Source organism: Hemicordylus capensis, chromosome 1 (assembly GCF_027244095.1).
Source record: "Hemicordylus capensis ecotype Gifberg chromosome 1, rHemCap1.1.pri, whole genome shotgun sequence".
NCBI lineage: Eukaryota > Metazoa > Chordata > Lepidosauria > Squamata > Cordylidae > Hemicordylus > Hemicordylus capensis.
This window is the reverse complement of record NC_069657.1, coordinates 295,740,922-295,751,692: the sequence shown is the minus strand read 5'-3', so window position 1 is coordinate 295,751,692 and position 10,771 is coordinate 295,740,922.

Here is a 10,771-nt window from a genome sequence, read left to right as displayed (position 1 = left end):
TCAGTCTCCTTTCTTTGGTATGGGTATGTAGACTGACCTCTTCCAATCTGTTGGCCACTGGGTTGTTCTCCAAATTTGCTGGCATAGTTTGGTTAAAGCCTTTTTGAAAGGCTGTTGCTTACTAATAACTGTAGCCAGCTTGGGACCATGCTACTCAAAATCTTCTTCAGGAACAAGGCATTTATAAATTCCTGTTAAAGTGTAAAAATTCTCTTATATTCAATGTGTACTGACATCTATTTTCTTTGTACTAAGATTGTTTATTATAATGAAAAAGAACCCAGAGGTTTCTCCTGTTATAGAGACAATATCTCCTATTTGGATTGGCACATCCCTTTATGGAAGTGATTAAAATGGATGTTTCTTATTACACTGCTTAAGTGATTTCATCCTTGCATTCCTGAAGCTGCATTCCTGAAAGATGAAAGAGGAAGCTGCATCCCTGAGAGGAATTGCTTGTTGGTCAGTACTTCGAGAGATCCTCAGCTCTTCCTCAGTAGCATGTTGAGTACCATCCAACCTGAGGGGCCCATCATCTGGCACCACATCAACAATCATTCCATTTTGTCTATCCATCTGGTTTTCTTGGTAAAATACAGGAGTGGTTTACCATTGCCTTCTCCCACACAGTATGAAATGATGCCTTTATTGTTGTCACTGAAGTGATCGTCCACCTCAAGCACCTTCCTATATCACTGCTGCCCAATATAGGTGCCTGCTTGCTTTAGCTGGGCAGCTGGGATGACCTTCCCGCTTTGGGTGACCCTAATGGGAGTATATGTCCTGGCGTACTTCACTCATCCCTCCCAGGAACAACCCCCCTCCACAATGAGGCATCATAGCAGGGCTAGGGGGGCAATTATAATTAGGCCATAATAATGCATGCTACTTTTAATGGCTCTCTGCAAATAATGGTAATCAGTTTGGAGAAGTGCAAGAGGACAGAGAATGGAAAGAAATTACACAGAAACTAGTAGTTCTAGTAAGAACTAATCCACCTACTTTCCTGTCACTATTATTTTAATTGATAATTGCCATCTTCAAATTAATGCACTTTTTGTAGCTAAATGCCAAATGCAGTATGCAGGGTAAAGTAAAACATTAATTGCCAAAGCCTTGTCAGTAAGAACAGGGTGCACCATGCATAGGTGGAGGATGGCAACTTGAGCCTCAAAAGTTTATGCATCCACCTTCTTGGATCGGGGTGGGTGACATCATCACAAACTACACCATTGAGGCATCCCTTTGTGTCCATTCAGCTGTAGCAAATTTGGTTCAAATCAGTTAGACTGTCCACAAGTTAGTATACTTGCGCCTCCAAAGTTTACTTGTCCACCATCTTGAATTGAGGTGGATGATTTCATCACAATCTTTGCAGTTCAGGTGTCCCTATGTGTCCCTACAGCTGCAGAAAATTTGGTTCAAATTGGTTAAGCGGTTCACAAGTCAGCCCACTTGCACCTCAAAAGTTTATGTGTCTGCCATCTTGAACTGGTGTGGATGACATAATCACAAGCGATGCCATTGAGGTGTCCATGTGTGTGTCACTCACTGCAACTGTACCCAAACTGGTTCAAATAGGTTAGGCAGTCCACAAATTAGCCCTCTTGCACCACAAATGTTCATGTGGCCACCATCTTGAATTGGAGTGAATGACATCATCATACACCATGCCATTTGGGCATCCCTATGTGTCTCTATAGCTGTAGCAAATTAGGTTCAAATCGGTTGGGCGGTTCACAAGTTAGCCCACTTGCGCCTCAAATGTTTACACATCCACCATCTTGGATCGGGGTGAGCGAAATCATCACAAACGATGCCATTGAGGTGTCCCTATGTGTCACTCACTGCAACTGTACCTTATTTGGTTTAAATTGCTTAGATAGTCCACAAATTAGCCCACTTGTGCCTCAGATGTTCACACAGCTGCCATCTTGAATTGCATGACATCATCACACACCACGCCATTTGGGCATCCCTATGTGTCCCTACAGCTGTAGCAACTTTGGTTCAAATCGGTTAGGTGGTTCACAAGTTAGTCCACTTGTGCCTCAAAGGTTTAAGCATCCACCATCTTGGATTGGGGTGGACAACATCATCACAAACTACACCGTTGAGGTGCCCCTATGTGTCTCTACAACTGTACCCGATTTGGTTCATATTGGTTGAGGCGTTGCAAAGTTGATAGGGGAGGACACACGGGCACATACACAGAATGCCAGGTGATCTCATAAGCCTACTGGAAAGTAGGGTAAAAAACGTGTTCTACCTTTACATAGCCACCTTTACAAAAACATGGATCAACATAATATCCAGATGTTGAGGAATGGAGCACAATATCCAGATGATGGTACCCGCCAGGAGGCAGCCACAGGGAGGAGCTCTAATGTTTCTTCTGAACTTTAAAAAGAGTTTGAAGTAAGAAAGAAAGATCACTACTCTGGCCTTTTAAAAACTAAATCCCCGATTCCCCTTTCATCACAAAAACAAAGGGACTCTGAATGGACTGCCTATGTGCTGTATGGACTATTTGGGTACCGTGGGCACTCTTTTATTTATTATTACTTACCACTTTTCAGCACACACACACAAAAATGCTCAGATTGGTTCACATAACTTTATTGTTTATATAACAAAAAGAATGAGAAACGGGCTCACCATCTTTTTAAACACACACACACACACACACACACACACATGACATCAGCAATAGCCAATCAAGAAAGGCTATACTGGGCTGCTCAGTTAAAGGTGTGTCTTTGTCCAGTTAGCAGGGAATAGAGATGACAGTTTATTGGACCAAATGGACCTAATTGGGTTCAATTTCCCATTTGTCACAAACAAATATGCAGAAAAGTGTGTAGCTGCCGAGGTGCCATCCACGCTTACATGTAGAGGTCATCCACATGATCAAAAACCATGTTCTACCTGTGTTTGGGAGCGGTGTGTGCTCCCAATTTTAGGCTGTGTAAGGTATCTTTTCCTCCTACCTGGCTTCCACAAAACCAAAAATGGGGAGCACACCAGGGCTGACCCTAGGGCAGGACAATTGCTCTGAGTCCCACACTGGCACAGGCCCCACTCTGGGCACACTGCAGCCTGCCCAGCTCTATCTCCCAGTCCCATTCCCAGCAATTTATATTTCCCCACTCACAGCCCAGCAAGGAGCCAATGTGTGTGTGTGTGTGTGTGTGTGTGTGTGTGCCTCTCAGCTGTTCGGCAGGTGGGTGGGGCTTCCAGAGAGGCCTCTCCTGCAGGAAGCCTGAAGCTCTCCAAAGCTGGCTGGCAGCACGCTGCTTGCTGTAGAGAAGGAAGGAAGGAAGCATAGTGGTCAGCACTGGCTGCCCATGCCCACCACAACTCTGTGCAGACCCTCCGCCCAGCCCTGCCCAGCCCAGCCTTTGACTCCTCAGGCTTAGTAATGGAGGTATAATATGATTTCCTTTTTGTGGTGATTCTGCCCCCCACCCTTGGAATATATAGGGAATGGCTTGCCTGCCATAGGGCTTTGATATCATGTACAGATAAAGGACAGATTGGGGAGACTTTGAATATTTAATTTGAAACTGATTGTGGAATTTGTTGATTTTTCATATATATTTTTTAATTTTTTAAAAACCATAAAAAAGTCCTATAAGTGGTTTTTCATGGCAGAAATTACAAAAATGTTTAGAACTGAAGGCCCCCCCCCCTTAGACCATTATTCCACCCCTATATGGAGGGATCTGCCCTGTGCCTTCATAAAAATGGGTAAAATGCCCCCACTTTCTGCCTCAGCTTTTAAATCACCTGTCCTTGAATGACTTGGCATAGGGCTTTGGTACTGAGCAGAGATGTAGGGCAAGGTGGGAGGAATATGTATATTTACACTGAAGTGGACAAATTGTTGGTTTTTAATATTTTTTTAATTTAAAAAACCATCCCAAAAGTCCTACAAGTGACTTGTTTCATGGCAGAAAGTTACAAAAACTTCTGGAATAAACAAATAATTATCTCTCTCTATATATATCGATGTAGATGTAGATGTAGATATAGATAGATAGATAGATAGACACACAGACATACATATAAATGTACTTTGCTCAAGTTGGTTTGCAACCCAGTAAGCTTGAGTGAGAACTGTGAAGTATGTGTTGTGCTATTACTTTTATTTTTATTTTCTTTAGAAATGCACTATATGTCCAAGCTGGTTGGATATGTCCAAAAACCTCACTCACACTATTTACACTGTATGTCATCAATCAGTATGATTCTGTAATGATATGAAATGTTAAGGAGGCCCCGCACATGCTGATTCGCCCTCAGCCCCCCACACCCCTAGGGACAGCCCTCAAGCACACACATGTCCCAAACCCAAGTAGAAAACAGCTTTTGAATGTGTGAATGACTTTGTAATTTCAAAAGCCAAGTGGAGAAAGCTGGGCTGAGAGCTCAACCTGGGGACAGTTGTGGAGAGAACTGGCACCAGAGGGAAGTATGAAGCACCCTGCCAGAGCACACAGGTGCTCCCCTGCAAATATCTCCACCATGGGAACATTATAAATGAACAGCAAGTGATTTCACTGTTTATACAATGCTAATAAAATACAAACAAGGTTGCTTTTTGTACATTAAATGCCCAGAAATAGCTGCTTAATACAAGGAGGGTGAAATTGGATAGAAATGCTCAAGCAGGAATGAGTAGTCTGAGATTCTTCTCCATTAAGACAACGTAATTTGCAAAATACAGCGTGTTCCATTACTATTCATCATTGTCATTCATGATCACGGCAACCTGGATGTTCAGTTATTGCTGTTCATAACTGGTTTTTGTACAAGCTCAAGACTGGAGATCAGTGGCGTAACTAGGGAAAACGGCGCCCAGGGCAAGCACTGAAATTGCACCCCCCCCGCCACACACCCCCGCCACACACACCCGCCACACCCCCAACATACATCTGACTGACACACATGTTGGCTCACAGAGGCCATTTGAGCATGCCCAGTGGCCATTTTGTTTTTGGTGGCCATTTTTAAAAAATTATTTAATTTTAAGAAATTGTGCCCCCCTTCAAGTGGCGCCTGGGCCACGTGCCCCCCTGCCCCCCCTATAGATACGCCCCTGCTGGAGATCTTGGAAATAACAGTGTGAGATAAATATCTGCAGTTAGAATGGCACAAGTTCAAAGACATGTTGAGGACACAAACATTTGGTTGTGCTGGTGGACACTCTTGGTTTTTGCTTTTGTTTTAAAGGCCAACACTTAGCTTAAACTCTGCCCACTCAGGACTCTCTTGCTAATTGCCATCCAATTAGGGTTTTCAGGGATCATAAATCTACAGTTCAGCATGACCAGACACACGCAAGTGCATTTTCCATGCCATAGCACAAACAAGTCCTTGACTGGAAATGAAATGCCTGCACCCCTCTTGATTCAGTGATGCAGGCAATTAGTCCTGTTTCCTTCACTGAGAAAGACTGCTCTTGTATTCACAGGGGCATGCTAACCTAGAACAGTTGCAACTGTTGATGGAGCAGGAAAAACACCTAAAAGTTGACATTTCAGATTGCAATCATTTTCAGCTGAACTTATTGTCCTGTCACTTTCCAGAAGATTTGCTCCTTACAGACAGGATAAGCCCCACTTAGCAATGGGTAAGGTAAAGTGTGCCGTCAAGTCGATTTTGACTCCTGGTGCCCACAGAGCCCTGTGGTTTTCTTTGGTAGAATACAGGAGGGGTTTGTCGCTGCTGGCCAATATAGTACCAGCAGGGATTTAAACTGGCAACCTTCTGCTTGTTAGTCAAGCATGTCCCCACTGCGCCACTTAAGGTGTCTTTAGCAATGGGAATAGGGTTTATATACAAACAAACTGCAGGAGTTTGCTGCTCAGAAAGAAAGGTAAATCTCAGCCCAACTCAGGAAAGCTCTGGGGAGCTATATTGTGTAATAGTTATTTTCTCCATATCTCTATAAAATCAACAGTCGTAGCCCAAGAACTCATGTTGACTTCCCAGTGCTATACAACAAAGAGAAACTCTGGTCCTTTTCTTCCAGGAAACTAAAAACATTGTTTCAGTACTCTCAATTAAAACCATAAATATCCAGAGAGGCAAGAACCCTGCAGGAAAATTTACTAATGCATCTATTCCCCAAGCGAATGAACTGTGTGTGCACTTTAGCTTCCTTCACATGTGTATCTGTGAAGTGTATATCTGTGAAGTTATAGAGACAAGAATTTCCTCTGACAGATCTGTCATGAAGACTAGAATTGCCACCCTCTCAACTAAGCATGTACTGCTCAAAACTGTAATGGACCATTGATCTACTTTAACCCAGGGCTAACTATGTACTGAGCAGGGAATAGAACTAGAAGACCACCAAAGGTCTCTTCTAACCAAAATTCTATGATTATCACAGCTAGTCCCCTAATCAGGGCTCTGTGAGTTGAAGCCAACTTGATGGCACACTTTACTTTACTTAGGGAGCTATAGAGAACCCCGTTTAATAAGCCATTTAATTAACACCTCTATAGAGCCTGAATACAACAGCCAAAGCTGAACATACAACAGTCATGAATCAGAAAGACACATCTGAAAGAAAGCTGTCCTTTTGGAAACTGTCAACATTTCTGACTGGGTGGGAAAGCAGACAATGGCAGTGAGATTCAAATGGGAACACGAAATGTGGGGGAAGTATATCAGATACACACACAAGCAAAGCTGTCGCAGAGGGTTTCCAGATGGAAGTCTATTTTACATTTCTGTGGGTTTCCACACTGAACCATATGCTGTTGTGAGCTACACCTGGTTTTGCACTCTGTATATGCTCAGAGGGAAAGAGGCAATTCACATCATACATAAACTGAATTAGTTCTTGGAGATGGTGACCAAGTAGGATTTAGGTGTGCAGAGATAGAGGAAGACACACTCAGAAAGTTCAATGGGCTTTTTTATAGAAAGTTGCTCATCAGGATAAAATTCAAACAGGTCATCCAAATTAAACATGTTTCCAATTCAAGGTGTAGTGCAATGTGCCTAACTAGCACAGGTGTGTGCAATCAATAATTACAGCTGTCTAACAAATCCTAACAAAACATTTAGATAGAGAGAAGAAAGAAGGGGGGATTAGGAAAGGGATGGCAGTGATTAGTAGGGAGGAGGGAAGTGGGGAGCAGGCTGAGCTATTTGTTGAATAGGCATCTCACCAGGTTCACGAAGAAGGCTTCAAAGGACTTGTTCGCTTCTGGGGCTTGGGAACAATGCGCTTCAAGCAGTCAGGCAGGCTGGTGGTAGATGCTCAGAGCAAGGCAGAGAGAGAGCACCATGGCTGGGTAGTCCTGACTTTTTACTGTGCAGCAGAGGTCACAGACAGTCTCTGTCCATGGAAAGAATTCCTGCTCTTAGCCCCACGGCTTGAGCAGCGAACTCTGGGATCGCTCTTGAGCACAGATCTGCTGGTTAGGCAAAGCTTGCTGATTTGCCATGTCCAGAGACCACCTTTTATAGCAGCTGGATCCTGTAGACCTGCACTAGGAGTTCTTTTAAGATAGCAATCTCTGTCATGGATCTCCAATGTGTCAGTCACTCTTATCATAAAACTGCCTTCTTATGACAAAACTGTTTCTTTGTTAGACCAGTTCAGAGCAGCATCCTCTACATACTGTCTTTTTGTTGTCAGAAGCAATTTGCTTGTTTTGTTCTCCCAAACATCTGCATTTCTTAAGTTGTTGGTCTGTCTTTGCCTAAGAGGCAGGCTCCTAGCGCCTCTTGCTCCAAAGAGTGTTAAAAAGTCAAAAGGGGTTGTTTAAAAAGGAAGAAGCTAAGCTATATGTGTGGGACAGCAATAAAATTACTTCTTGTGTACATCTACCTAGTGTGTAATTATGAAAAAAATGTTCAAAGTAACAGCAGAAGGGTACATGTTTGAGGCTAGTTAATCAATGCATTTGACTAAGGCAGAACAATATAGGTGACATCAACATGATAAGCATTCTGTCATAGGAAGTAAGGGATTAGTTTCCAGCTTGTCTCCTAAGAGTTAATCATTTCACTCAGAGTTGTGTGAGGCCTTGCAACAGTATTTCTCTCAATGGAATTGCTGGCAAAGACACACAGGCCTCAGCCTGACCCACTGGGCTATGAGTTCTGGTCCAATACGAGTGGCCTGGGCTAAAACAATGCAGAAAAGAAATGGAGGTTCCACACTCAGCAATTCTTGTGGGTTTCTTTCTTGTACGCATGTGACTATTTTCCATCCACATTAGGGGGTGGAGCATTATCAGTTGGTCACCTGTCCCTCCCCTGTCCCTGTCCCATTCAGGACCCCCCCCCCACCGGTTGCAAACTGCTCATGCTTATAGTGCCAGAGATGGGTAGGAAGTCCTGCTCCGGCACTGTCATTTGCTCTCTCTCCAGCTGTTCAGCAGAAGTTCCCTGCAGAGTTCCAGCAGAAGTTCCCTGCAGAGTTCCAGCAGAAGTTCCCTGCAGAGGGACCCACTGTAACCGCGAGGGAAGGTATTTCCATGGTCAGCATCCCAGGGAGAACACACTGTAACTGTGAGCGGCTGGAGAGAGGGGGGTGAGTGACAGTGCCAGGGCGGAGCTTCCTCCCCACTTTCGACATGATAGCCTTGAGTGCTGCTGCCCTCCTAAGGTCAGAAGATGGCTCTCATCCCCACCAAATCTGACTTCAAAAACCTGTCGATTCTGTCATCACATGCTTCTGATTTACCAAACTTCTAGAGCTCCCCGCCCTCTTCTGCTGAACCTCCTCTAATTCCTGTGGAGCTTGGAATAAGGCAGGTGTTGTTTAAGCACAATTGCTCTAGTTAAAGGTGCCCCTGTTTCAGACACGAAGCGAACAAAATAAACAAACGCTTGCTCTGGTTTTAAGCATAACCTGGTTCTCTGAACTTTGTCCCCACACCCCAGCCCCAAGGAGACACAGACAGCAGTATAGTGGGTATAAAGGGCCACGACTTTATTAACCAAATTAACTCAAATTAGCGGACAGAAGGAGGGTAAACACTCCAGCCCCCAAACAGTGCAGGCCTAACAAAGACCGGGTTCAGACTTCACAGTGTTTCCCCGCGCCTTGTGTGGGTGACATACCCTGACTGGAAAGAAGTGAGTAAAGCCTGCTTCTGCCCCTTCATAGTCAACCCCCGAAGAGGCGTGGACAACTTCTAGGTCTTCACACCGCCCAGACTGCTCAGCCTTAAGTTTGTAACCTCTTTGTGAAGAGGTTTCATGGCAAATCATCATCCCTGGGCTGCATAAACCACAAGGGACCAATTGACCAATCTACCCTTTTAACTGTCCAAGGGTGCTCACCGATGTTACATCCCTCTTCACTTACCCCCCAGCCCTCACTGTCCCTGCCAAGCTGTGACCTAACTATCTACAAAGGGACTAGGACAGCAGAACGGAATAGGTGAAAAAACTCCCAACAAGGCCAAAGTGTTGAAAGCCAAAAATTCCTACTTGGCCCCCAACAGGACAACCGGCCAAGAGACCCATTTTGCCCCTAGGGAAGGGAGGGAGGGGAAAGTAAACACTGGACTAAAGGTGGGGGCGGGGAGCTGCTTGAGCAGCCGCATTAACCCCACCCCCTTTTCACATCCCTGCCCAATCACTATCTTTGGGGCTGCGTGCTAGGAAATGGGCTGGGGCAAATCACCCTCCCTGCAGCACGAGGCCTTGGGAGGGGCATTGCTGCTGATTGTTAATCACTTCCTGGAAAAGTTTCCTCTTCCCATAACCTTCCCCTTTAATGATTTTGCTGCAATTCTATGCACACATTCCTGGGAATAGGTCCCACTGAACATGTTCAAGTAAACATGCATATATTGTTCTATTGAGATCACCCTTTCTTCCTTTAAAAAATGTTATATTTAAGTGGCACTGTAAAGCAGTTGATTACTGGAGAGTGAGAGAATAAGCAATCAAGCAAAACATTTGCTTTTATTCTTGCTTCAACCATAGTCTATAATAAGGAATCAAGAAAACAACACTTTCTCTCTCTTGTCAGAATGGGATGGAATTTGCAAGCATGGTAATGGGGGCCATTGTGCCCCACCCCCATTTCAGATAAATAGCTGTAATAGGTATATTTTAAAGTACTGAGGCTTGGCATAGCTTTTCTGAGATTGTGATATGCCATAAATTCTTATACCAGACATCCATCAACATCGTTTGATTTTTCCAGTGTTTGGTTATAGCTAACCTGGCAGCAGTTACCATACACACAATTATTATTTTTTTGATATCACAACTGTATTGACCCCAGAAAATACATTTTTAACTCAAACTGGGGGCATAATCCTATTTTCTGGTTTGCAATCCTGCTCATCTCTATGAATATATCTGTCCAAAAGGATGAGACAAATCCACCAAAAATGAAAATAGGTACTCTTCATCCCATGATCACTCCAGCAAAGTGCAGAGCAGTCTTTTTGGATGTATGCTATTTTTACTGGGGCCGGGTACCATCTATGAAAAACTTTGAGAAAGTTCTCCTTAATTTGGGCCGGAGAGGAAGTAACTGGCTTCCATTTCCATATGTCCTTCCACCCCTGATATTTGATTTCCTGTTTGAAGTCATTTCCTCACGACTCTTTAAGGCTAGGCAATGGATTAAATTTGTGGTCTATAATAAAATCATTTAATTCTGAAACTACACCCTTGAGGGCATCCAGGGCTTCCAAAACCAGTACATCAAATTGTTTTAATTGTCTATTAGCTTGTGCTGTTATTTTGGGGATGGAAATAAATGATCTGCACTATAAAA